Source organism: Helianthus annuus, chromosome 10 (genome assembly GCF_002127325.2).
Source record: "Helianthus annuus cultivar XRQ/B chromosome 10, HanXRQr2.0-SUNRISE, whole genome shotgun sequence".
Taxonomy (NCBI): Eukaryota; Viridiplantae; Streptophyta; class Magnoliopsida; order Asterales; family Asteraceae; genus Helianthus; species Helianthus annuus.
This window is the reverse complement of record NC_035442.2, coordinates 914,571-928,477: the sequence shown is the minus strand read 5'-3', so window position 1 is coordinate 928,477 and position 13,907 is coordinate 914,571.

The window sequence follows — 13,907 nt, the reverse complement described above, 5'->3', positions numbered from 1 at the left end:
GGCAAATGCTTTCTTGTCACACCCCAACCGATGGCGGAAACATCGAGATGAGACGTACAAACTGTTCAAAGACATCATAACACTAATTGTGACAATAATTAAAGTTTATTTCATTGATAATCATAAGTTTCATACAATACATAGAAAAGTTCAAATACATAACATAGATTTGGAAATTTAAATAGTTGATGGGTTTCTAAGCCATCCTAGTCTTTTCTTGTTTTTCTTGGATCCTCAACCTGCAGTATGCATTTAAAATACAATCAACAAATAATTGCTGGCGAGTATACAGGTTTGATATAGCATAATAGAGTTAATAGTTTATCAAATCTAATCCATGTGAACAACTGATATTCAATTAACTGTCGTACTCGTAACGATGAAATCCACATGTCCAAACCATAGTTACGCAATTAACATAGCCTAACCCTCGAAAGGGTGGTAATAGAGTTAATAGATTAAACCTAACAATACCCGTATATACGGGAGGGGCGTTACAACCTACAGCGCTGCCATTGTTAGGGGAGGCTTGCAAAGTTAATGAACATGTAGCCATAGATGTTAACATCAGCACAACATAGATAATCAATGATCAAGTAGTTTCACAATAGTATGGATAGATTGTGCAATGAAAGTGTTTATCATTGTGTTTTTGATAAGGAAATGCATACTACACCCAAACGTGTAAAAAGAAAATGGGTCAAGTATACTCACCTTAGGTTGCGTTGCGTATATTGGAAAAAGATAATAGAATCAGGGATTTTCCAAGAGGATCGTGCACAAGAGAATTACCCTATTAATTTGAGGATTTGATTAATTATTTGGGAATTTATAGAATAATTTAGATAATAAGACATAAATAATACAAAATTCCTAAAGTGTTGGAACAATAAAATAAATAGGAATTTAAATAGATAATTAATTATTTTAACAATCTAAAATAATTACCACAACATTAGTTAATAATCTTATAAACAAATAACTTATTTATAAAGTTTCTAGTTTATAAAACAAATAAATAAATCTGAAAATAAAATAAATAAAATTTCTAGATTTTTATTAAATAAACAATAATTCTGATTTAAAGAATATAAATCCTGAAATTAATAAATATGATCAAATAATAATTAAATAGTAATTCCGAATTAATTTATAATTTAAACAACATTTATAATAAATATTCTGAATTAATAAAAACAATATATCTGGTTTTTATGATAATAATTCTGAAATACATAAATAATTCTGATTTGTAAATTCTGAAATAAATAAATAGATAAAATCTGATTTTATTAAATTTCAGAAATAAATTCCGAAATAAATAAATAAATAAAGTCTGATTTTATTAAATTTCAGAAATAAATCCTGAAATAAATAAATGAATAAAATCTTATTTTATTAAATTTCAGAAATAAATTCTGAAATAAATAAATAAATAAAATCTGATTTTATTAAATTTCAGAAATAAATTCTGAAATAAATAAATAAACAAAAACTAATTTTTAATAAATCTGATTTTATAAAACTGAAATATTTAAATATAATTCTGAAATATATATATCTGAAAATAAATAATAGAAATAAAATTCTGAAAAATAATTATTTCAGATTTAAATAAATCTGTTTTATATTAATAATAATTATATCAATATATCTGTTTAATAAAAATATTAAATATAATTATATAAATAAATCTGATTTTATAAATAATAATAATAATCATCTGTTTTATTATAATGATAATAATAATAATTGTATTAATAATAATAATAATAATATTAGTAATAATACTAATATATATACAGTAACGAGAATGATCGGAAAAACGAAAACGAGTCGGATACGTTACCGGACGACGACGAAGGTGGTGGCCGGAAATCTTCGACTCTTCAGTTCTGTAACCGAACCCTTCCTCCCTATAAAAGCCCGGCTAGCATTCTTCATCGTTCCCTTTCACTCACGACACCCGATACGAACCCGAAACACCTTCCAAACCCGGTTCGACTTCGACTCGTCTTCGTCCGTTCTTTGCCGGAACTACACCACCACCGGAGCACCGCCTCACCACCGGACCACCGTCGCGTCACCATCTCCGGCCACCACCTTCGTCGTCGTCCGGTAACGTATCCGACTCGTTTTCGTTTTTCCGATCATTCTCGTTACTGTATATATATTAGTATTATTACTAATATTATTATTATTATTATTAATACAATTATTATTATTATCATTATAATAAAACAGATGATTATTATTATTATTTATAAAATCAGATTTATTTATATAATTATATTTAATATTTTTATTAAACAGATATATTGATATAATTATTATTAATATAAAACAGATTTATTTAAATCTGAAATAATTATTTTTCAGAATTTTATTTCTATTATTTATTTTCAGATATATATATTTCAGAATTATATTTAAATATTTCAGTTTTATAAAATCAGATTTATTAAAAATCAGTTTTTGTTTATTTATTTATTTCAGAATTTATTTCTGAAATTTAATAAAATCAGATTTTATTTATTTATTTATTTCAGAATTTATTTCTGAAATTTAATAAAATAAGATTTTATTCATTTATTTATTTCAGGATTTATTTCTGAAATTTAATAAAATCAGACTTTATTTATTTATTTATTTCGGAATTTATTTCTGAAATTTAATAAAATCAGATTTTATCTATTTATTTATTTCAGAATTTACAAATCAGAATTATTTATGTATTTCAGAATTATTATCATAAAAACCAGATATATTGTTTTTATTAATTCAGAATATTTATTATAAATGTTGTTTAAATTATAAATTAATTCGGAATTACTATTTAATTATTATTTGATCATATTTATTAATTTCAGGATTTATATTCTTTAAATCAGAATTATTGTTTATTTAATAAAAATCTAGAAATTTTATTTATTTTATTTTCAGATTTATTTATTTGTTTTATAAACTAGAAACTTTATAAATAAGTTATTTGTTTATAAGATTATTAACTAATGTTGTGGTAATTATTTTAGATTGTTAAAATAATTAATTATCTATTTAAATTCCTATTTATTTTATTGTTCCAACACTTTAGGAATTTTGTATTATTTATGTCTTATTATCTAAATTATTCTATAAATTCCCAAATAATTAATCAAATCCTCAAATTAATAGGGTAATTCTCTTGTGCACGATCCTCTTGGAAAATCCCTGATTCTATTATCTTTTTCCAATATACGCAACGCAACCTAAGGTGAGTATACTTGACCCATTTTCTTTTTACACGTTTGGGTGTAGTATGCATTTCCTTATCAAAAACACAATGATAAACACTTTCATTGCACAATCTATCCATACTATTGTGAAACTACTTGATCATTGATTATCTATGTTGTGCTGATGTTAACATCTATGGCTACATGTTCATTAACTTTGCAAGCCTCCCCTAACAATGGCAGCGCTGTAGGTTGTAACGCCCCTCCCGTATATACGGGTATTGTTAGGTTTAATCTATTAACTCTATTACCACCCTTTCGAGGGTTAGGCTATGTTAATTGCGTAACTATGGTTTGGACATGTGGATTTCATCGTTACGAGTATGACAGTTAATTGAATATCAGTTGTTCACATGGATTAGATTTGATAAACTATTAACTCTATTATGCTATATCAAACCTGTATACTCGCCAGCAATTATTTGTTGATTGTATTTTAAATGCATACTGCAGGTTGAGGATCCAAGAAAAACAAGAAAAGACTAGGATGGCTTAGAAACCCATCAACTATTTAAATTTCCAAATCTATGTTATGTATTTGAACTTTTCTATGTATTGTATGAAACTTATGATTATCAATGAAATAAACTTTAATTATTGTCACAATTAGTGTTATGATGTCTTTGAACAGTTTGTACGTCTCATCTCGATGTTTCCGCCATCGGTTGGGGTGTGACAGATTGGTATCAGAGCCATAACTATAGGGAATTAGGTAGAATTCCTATACTTTTCCCTAGTCTATAGTAGGAGTACTCTGATACCAGATTGGTATCAGAGCCATAACTATAGGGAATTAGGATTGCCTTGCTTTACCTAGTCTATAGTTTAAGAGCTTTCTCATTTACTTGCTGTTAAAGACATTATCCTTTGCTTTCTTCTTTGCTTCTCTCTATTCTTTTGGACTTCTAATATACAAGCCTTTCCTAAGGCTAACACAATACACACTTGGAAGCTTTGAAGACACTCTTATAACACAATCGAAATGATTCATCAAGATAGGGGTGATTCCCACACTTGGTGATGATTTTCACTCAGCTATACTTTGATTTTGCACGAAATCTACCCTCAAGTTAGGAGTGATATCCAAATCTTGATGGGAGTTTTCCATTTCCTAATCTAGTGGACCCTCATCTTTGGATGGGTACTAACCACGTTAGGGTACGATGTTATCAAGTTAGAGGTGAAACTCGCATCTTGTTAACTAGTCCCATTCCTTGATTTTCGATCTCGCCAAAGTTTCGATTTACCCAATCGATTAAGGACGTGTAGTAACTGGAAGGACAAACATCGTTAGTCGCTCCTCGATGAGAATGTTTGTCTATTAGGCCAAAGCACGTTTCCTTAATTCGAAAAGGACTTCGATTCACTTTGGAATAGTCTATGTTACGTTCAGTGACACTCCATATTTATTGATAAAATCTCTTTTTATGCTATCTCAATTATCATGTGATTTATATTTGAGCGTTATCTTCAATTCAAATTTGGGAACACGAAGCACGTTATTATCGCAATCCAAAACAATTAATAACTACTCTCTTTCGTGAACAAACTAAATTTATATTGCTTTCATTATTCTATGTGAAACATCATTCTATGTGTAATACTATGTTAAACTATGTGAAACCATTTGGTGATCCATGTGAGAAACTATGTGCTATGTGATGCATACATGAAGTCAATTTTCCTAAACAAAAACATTATGATTAAAAGTCTCATCCATTTCTTGTTTTGAATTTCTAGATGTCATCATCTCGTCAGTACTCTCACTCTCCCAGAAAATCCAAGTTCCTTTTTATCAGATGTACACTTTATTATCTTCGATCTTTTATGATGAAACTCTTCCTTGTCAATTTTGAACCATTTTTAGGATTTCACTTTCGCGCATACATCATACGATTATACATCATTAGCATGCATAATTTCACTTAATTTTAATTACACTTTCGTAACAACGAGTGAAGACATATCATCGAGATAGGAGTGATTTCCTTACCTTGACGATTAACTTCGCCTCTTTTCTCATCTTACAACGACCTCACCAACGGATTTGGGGTGATTCCCTTACCTAGGTGATCGTTACCAATACTTTCTTTAATAGATTATATTGCGTAAACACGATCATGTTTATACCTAAATCATTTATCATGTATTTCAAAATGCTTCATTTATTTAGACGTATCTCCTATTCTATAATCTATTTTCACATCGCTCGCATACACAAAAATTTTCAATGTTACCAAAAACGCGTATTCCTCGATTTCAAAAATTTCACAAAATACTACTGTCACCCTAATCAGTTTAATAAATCTATTGCCCACAAAATTTCGTATTCCACGTAATTACTAAAACGCACTCATCTCGCATCACTATACTAAAGAATTCTAAATTTCCAATTGAGAATCAAACCAACTTTTCATACAGAATATTACAAATATTATCCGATCAGTTATCAAAACTCTTTTCAAGATCAACAAAAACATTTTATTAAGGACACCTTTCACGATCACCAGGTTCATATACCAAAATTCCTTTTCCTAAGGTTAAACCTTTTCACTAGAATCTGTAAACTTCGAAGTTAGTAATACAAAAAAAAAAAAAAAAAAAACTTCTTAAAACGATGCAAACTTTTTAATTCGAAGAACTTTTCAAAACCTCGCTTGGTACGTTAATTAAATTCAAAACACGTGGGCAAGGAAACTTTATAAGGACGACAAATTTTCAGCTATGAAAATTCTTTTTTTAAAACCATAATAGCACTTCCATTCTTTTACAAAGTATCCTTTCGCATAATCAAAAGATGTTTTCCTTTATATTCTCTTTACAATTCACAAACTAGATTCTACATTCCTGACAACTCAATCTAATTTAACTTCACGTTTTGCACAAACAACTATATATGTATATCATTTTACACGTTTTAGTCAATATCTCACAACAATCTCACGCGTGTCACTCGTTCTCTTTTTCCTTTCATATTCAAAACTTTAAACCTTTTATGCGCATAAACTCATGTATTTTAATTTTATATTATAAACAAAATCATTAATCCCTACGTCCATACTTATACATTTTATGCTTTCACTTATGTTCACACTTACGCATTTATGTTATACTCACGATTCAAAACTCATACGTTTTACGTTTATACACACACTCACAATTATACATTTACGTGATACTTAAATTCATATTCATACACCTACGTTTTACTTATAATCATATACACATTCATACGTATGCAATTTGCGTATACGCTTATACCGCTATGTTTATACTTGTATTTATATTCAGACACATTCTCACGTCTTTTATGATCCTCGTATTTATATACTCATAACTACCACGACACGTTTCGTGTCTATACTTTGACTCATATTTACACACGTACTCCCCACAATACGTTCGTATGCTCACACTTGTACTCATATTTATACTCATAGTCGCAACAACATACTTGTACTTGTACTTATACAATCACGTTTACACTCATATATATATATATATATATATATATATATATATATATATATATATATATATATATATATACTCATACATTCCATTCGTACTTAAACATTCATGTTTTACACTTAATTTTCACATTTACAACCATACTCATGCATCTTATGTTTATACTCATATTTATACTCGTATTCACACTCGTACTTGTGTTCATACTCTCATTTATACGATTTATGTTATACTCATACTTTTGTTGTACTCTCATTTATACGAATTTTGTCCATACTCACGTCATTCGTTTGTGCTCAAATTGTGCTCACATTTATGCTCATTTTAATACACGTTATGCTTATACTTTTGCTCACACTCTTGGCATGCGTTTTATGTTTATGCTCACGTGCGTGTTCAAATTTAAACTTATACTATGCTCATGCTTTTTACTCAAAATTTATACATTCGCACATGTACACGGGCGAAACCCGAAGGATTCGTTTACGCTAGTCTTATACTATTTGGAACGCGAACATGCTTACATGTTACATTTTTATACGCACACAATCTTATTTTCAAAATTTATGTATACCTTGATTCATACGCAAATTAGTACAAGCTATGCGGATCATGCGACGATTGGTATAATCGCGGGTGCACACGGGATTATAGTAATAAGCGCATGAGAACCATAGAGTGTACTACTGTGTATGGTAAGACATGGAACGTAACATGACACGAATAACGAAACGGACGTAACATGGTCAAAACATGGTGGATACACCGCTGGTACATCATATATATAAGTGTTTTCACCACGTTACCAAACTTTCGTGAAACGTGCCATGAGAAATTCAGTGTTTTGCACACCTTTTTGGACCTAATGCAAACTTTAAACAACTTACAAACGCATTATGTCCGATTATCCAAGACGAAACTCCATTCTTACTACGCAACTTTTGTATATCCAATACTTATGCCATTCTTATACTTGCATCCACTTAGAGTCAATCGTTCACTTCCATACTCCCGCTATTCTCTATTATTCCATGTCTTTGATATGACTCCCATTCACAATCAAGTTTCATCTATTCCCTCTGTGGAATCCTTGGATGCCATCTTTTCAACAGTCTTCCTCTTAGATTTCGAGGACGAAATCTCCTAAAGTAGGGGAGACTGTAACATTTCGTATTTTCAAACTTTCCATTTTTGGAAAGTCTACTTGTACTTTCTACTTTTGTAAGTTGTACCTTTGTTGTACTTGATTCAAATTCCAAAATTGTACTCGAGACTTGAAATCATAATGAAATTGCATGATTTTATCCATATTTTGTGTTTGAATACTATGAATCATTGAAACCATGAAACTATGTTAAACACGTTGAAACTATGTTAAACACGTTGAAACTATGTTAAACACGTTGAAACTATGTTAAACACGTAAAAACAGAGGAATTCCATCTTAATTTCGACTCTTTAATTCATCGTTGCCAAGAGATTACCCTAAACCGTACAAAAATTGGGAATTTATACGCTAATTCGGTAAAAATATTGAAATTTGGGTTAAAATGGTTATTTTATTATTTTATTATTATAAAATAACAATTTAAATTAAATAAATAAGTATTTTATGAATTTTTATTGATTTTCAAGAATTTTCGTTAACGAATCTGACTCCGTTGGTGAAAACCGGGTTAAATCAGCCTAACCTGGTTAGTTTTACTAAAGGGCAGCACTAACTGAGTTAGAAAACTCAGTTAGTGGCTAACCCAGTTAGTGTAACTGGTAATTAAAAAAAAATGGGATGTTTGCTCGTAACCGGATTCGAACCGGAGACCTCAAGTTCACCAAACAACAACCTAACCACTCGGCCGGGCATGCCACATCCGAATGGATAAGGAATTAAATTCCTTTTATACTGTAATTAATGCGATAAAACTAATTCAAATAAAAAGGCTGCATCAGACCGGACTCGAACCCGCGTTCCCTCGGACACAAACAACACGCACGAACCAACTGATCTACACCTGAACTTGAGATTATTTTGGATCTGTAATATATTTAATCACGCATTAAATGCGAATTAAATTCAAATAACAAAGAAACCGCCATGTCTGTTCGGTTTTCGTCTTCTCCGATTAGATTTAATGGCATAAGTATTGGATATACAAAAGTTATGCCATTCTTATACTTGCATCCACTTAGAGTCAATCGTTCACTTCCATACTCCCGCTATTCTCTATTATTCCATGTCTTTGATATGACTCCCATTCACAATCAAGTTTCATCTATTCCCTCTGTGGAATCCTTGGATGCCATCTTTTCAACAGTCTTCCTCTTAGATTTCGAGGACGAAATCTCCTAAAGTAGGGGAGACTGTAACATTTCGTATTTTCAAACTTTCCATTTTTGGAAAGTCTACTTGTACTTTCTACTTTTGTAAGTTGTACCTTTGTTGTACTTGATTCAAATTCCAAAATTGTACTCGAGACTTGAAATCATAATGAAATTGCATGATTTTATCCATATTTTGTGTTTGAATACTATGAATCATTGAAACTATGAAACTATGTTAAACACGTTGAAACTATGTTAAACACGTTGAAACTATGTTAAACATAGTTTCATAGTTTCAATGATTCATAGTATTCAAACACAAAATATGGATAAAATCATGCAATTTCATTATGATTTCAAGTCTCGAGTACAATTTTGGAATTTGAATCAAGTACAACAAAGGTACAACTTACAAAAGTAGAAAGTACAAGTAGACTTTCCAAAAATGGAAAGTTTGAAAATACGAAATGTTACATTTCTTTTCTATATCATAAGCTTTCTTATCTTGTTCACTCATCGCAGCCAACGAAGGAGGATCCGACCCGGCTTCCTCAAGAGCTTCATTGTATGCAGTTGTAAAACACGTCCACAACTCAGTATTTTGACCAAGAACATAAGTATGAAATCTTCCCTTCCACCCCGGGTATTCATTTATATGCATGAATTTTGGTGGGCGATTGTTGCTTCCAGTTTCATTTTCACTCAAGAGTAGACTTTGTATACTTTGGTTTTGGTTTGCCACAAATGACCATTAACTTGCGGATATCATTGCGGATTGCGAAGGCATGAGAGATTGAACCCACGATGTGGCAGAACTATTTTGTTGAGAATTGTTACTTGTGCTTGACTCTTGAATCCAACCCTAAGGATTTGTCAACTAGTGAAACTCTATTCCGTTGGTTTCCTATTTAATATCTGTGTTCCGAAAAAAAGATGTGTGTATTTTTGAAAAGGTAAACAAGTGGGTTTCTACTTCACTGAATATCTATTTTGAATTTGACACTAAAAGACACAGAGAGACAAGAACTGCAAACACAGAGAGACAAGAACCGCAAACACAGAGAGACAAAAAAAAAAGATTTCTGCTCCACTAGTATGCAAGTCAACCAATGGCAAACTCCCACCGGAATGTACTATTCCGGCAAGAATTCCGGCCAAAGTTTTCGCCAGGAAATATGAAACTCAAAAACTTAACCTCTAAAACACACTAAAATGCAGATTTTAGATAATCTTCAACCGATTTAATGAGTTTTCAACCAAAATTATCACAAAACAACATCATTTTAGTAAGATTTAGTCCATTTTATCATTTATAAGAGTGGGTTTTCAGTTTTTGTCCAAGAACGCCTCAATAAACACCTAAAAACCACTAAAATCTCACAGGAAAGCTTGATTTTCAACAAGGAATCGAGCCAATGCTCTGATACCACTTGTAGGTCCCTAAAGGAGGATCTAGAGAACCTATTCCTTGTTGTTTAACACACAAACGAGTGCGGAATCCAAGTTTGTATGCAAATTAAAGCCAAGAACACAATGAATACACAAAAGAAATCACTTTAAACATTTATTGTATTGATTTTAGCAGAGTAACATTACAAGATTCAACAAGAATGCTCTCAAACTCTCTGGGTGTGCTCTCTTACTGAAACAGGGACAATCACTAGTATTTATAGTACATACTAGGAGAATACATCGAAACACAGTCCCTTATCATCGAAATACAAGGAAACACCTAAAGGAACAACGAAATAGGAACTTAATGTATCGAAATAGACTTTAACGTCTATTTCGATATTCTTTTCATTCGAAACAAGTGCTTCTATTTCGATCCTAAGCTTATTTCTTATTTTGATGATATAATAACATAAATACTTATTGTTATGTTAACATGTGATAGGAGGATATCACAGTTAACATAACTTACAAACCAAACAAAATGCAAACATAATAAACATTTCGTGAACATTACGTGTTCAAGATCGACGCATAACATAAATTAACATTAAAACAAGCTATAGACACAAAATGCACCAACAAGGCCAATGATGTAAATTGATGACCGTGGTCAAGGGTTAGGGGTAGTGGGTGTGTGTTGGTGGTAGTCGAGTGGTGATGTGGTAAGGATCTTGTGAACGGTGGTCTAGGGATAGGGTTTCCAAATTAACAATAATCATAAGTAGGGATAATTGATAATCTGAAGTGGAGAAAGAGGGAATTGGATGTGGATAACGGAAAACGGAGAAGGAGGTACCTGGATTGAGTGGTTTCATGATTTAATGCATCTATTTTGTTCCGAACAGTGCAATTAATTCTTTATTTGTTTGTTACTTTGAGTGGTTCATGATTTAATTCATATATATTGTTTCTTTAAACATTTTAAGCTTTATGACTATTGCTACTGACGCAAATCGATAGAGATCAGAAGATTAAAGCTAGAGAGAGTGGTGGTGGATGTTATGAAAGAGAAGGGGGAGAGAGAACAGAAAGAGGTGGGTGGTTTAATGGATTTTATATGTTTGAAGACTTTTATTCTCTTTTTGTTTTATTGTATTAGAATTAAGATACGAAAAGACAATAATACCCTCATATGCATTGCACATGCCATATTTAACTGAAATTTTTAACCAGGTTATGGCCAAAGGGCGTAAAATGTTACGCGTTTTACAAAAAAAAAATTGTAATTACAATTATTGAAGTTAAAAGACATCCATTGCAATTCGATACAAACATAATCGATGAAAAATGCAATTTACCCATATTTTTATGGGTAAAATTATTCATTGAGGTGTCTATTACAAAACCTTTAAACCAATTTAAAATATAAAATATTTACTTGTATTTCTAACAATCATATATTTTTAATAAATTCAAGTAATTTTCAGCAACTATAATATACTTAAATATTATATTTTTTTAATATAATTTAAGGACTAATATATCAGGTTTTAATTATCATGTGTAAATAAGTCTGGCTATGACTTAATAACATACCCGTTTGAAGCCCATAATTCTTTTTTAACAAAACATGTCCCTGAAAACTCTTCCCAATTGTTTTGAGTCTTTTCCATCAATCTTACTTATCGAATGTCTAAACCTCATGAATCCGAGATAACATTAGTGTGTCTTTTTCTAGATTTATTGAGATAATTGGGGATCATATATATATATATATATGTATGGAATGGTTAGAAATGAGAACTTTTCTGTGTTGTGAAAACTTGAGAACTCCTTGAAAAAAAGATTTTTTTTCTTGAAGAAATTTTATCGTCAAAACTTTTAAAAACCCTATAACCTTTTCGATATATATATATATATTTATATATATGGTATACAAAAATTCACATCGGTATAACAACAATTTACATCATTATAACCTGCCAAAAAGGGTGATATCATATGTTTTTTCTGATTTTTTTCAGTAGTGTAGGTGATAAAAAACTTGGCGTAAATGAATGTTATGCTATTTTTTTTTTTGCAAAAAGTTGCATGATTTTAAAAAGAACCTTTGCGAAATTCTAAAAAAGAACTTTCTTCAAGGAGTTATCAAGTTCTTGTAACATAGAGGAGTTCCCATCAGATCCTACATATATGTATAGGGTGCATTTCAGAACATTAAATAATTGCATAACTTTCATAACTCTTAATAAACACTATATATATATATATATGTATATATATATATATACAATATTTAGGGTACTTTTATCATTTATTATATGTATTTTTACAACTACACATATTAAGAGTAATTTTATCAGTTTTTAAAATGAATTTTTATGATTACACATAAAATGTTTTCTTTACATGTATGTAATTAATTATTACACACATATATAATTTGATTATTACACATATCTAAACTACTCTTAACATGTATATAATTATGTTACAAAGAGGAAAACTACAAACTAAATTACATAATTTAAAATATGTACTAAAATTTATCCATATCGATGCTAAAAAGCTAATTAATCAAGAAACTTCGGAACAAATGATAAACATATTCGTTGTTAGTTTCTCATTGCTACTTTTTGGCGACTTTCACTTTCAACCCGGCTTGCAGATCCTACTTCTCTCCTCAACGTCAGTACACAAGTCTCCCTCCCCTCTTGTCCCCCGCACAATGTTCTAATCCTCTTTTCACAAGCTGTTTGTGTGCACAAACGTCTTTTGTCTTACGGATGCATGAAGTCTATTGTCACCCTACTCTAGCTCAACATTAGGTCACCTTTTAATTAAGGAGATGATTTTACTTTTTTTAATGACAAATTTAGATCACTGACGGACCACTGAAGTATCATCGTGCCACCAGCGAAACCACCTGATCACATCCATCTCAACTAGGTTATAATGCCTATACGTAAATTCAGAAGTAAACCCAATAAATCTGGGAAAAACCTCCTTGTGAGAATCGATCGAACTCAGGACTTAAAGCTTATCCCACCTCTAAGATATTACTAGACTACAATACCATGGAGAGAGATGATCTTACTATATTGGTCTTTTTAATTATATTTTCACTATGAATAATTTAATTTATGTTTTTGTGTTGATTAAAAGTGTGAAGGGGTCATTATGCTAAATGAAGAAGGACAAAGACCATATATATAATTCAAAAGGTCAATATCCACATGCAAGGGTAAAACAGTCATACGAGGTATCCTCGGAACCCTCAAAACGAAGAGGAGCACCATCCTCCCACACATGAAAAGTCTAGCTTTTGTGCTCATAAAACTCACACGTGTCAGTGATCTATAGGATTTATGTTGTCAGAACCAATAAAAAATAAATAGGTTATAAATAATGCAAGTGAAAATGGTATTGGTCCACTTGTCATGACGC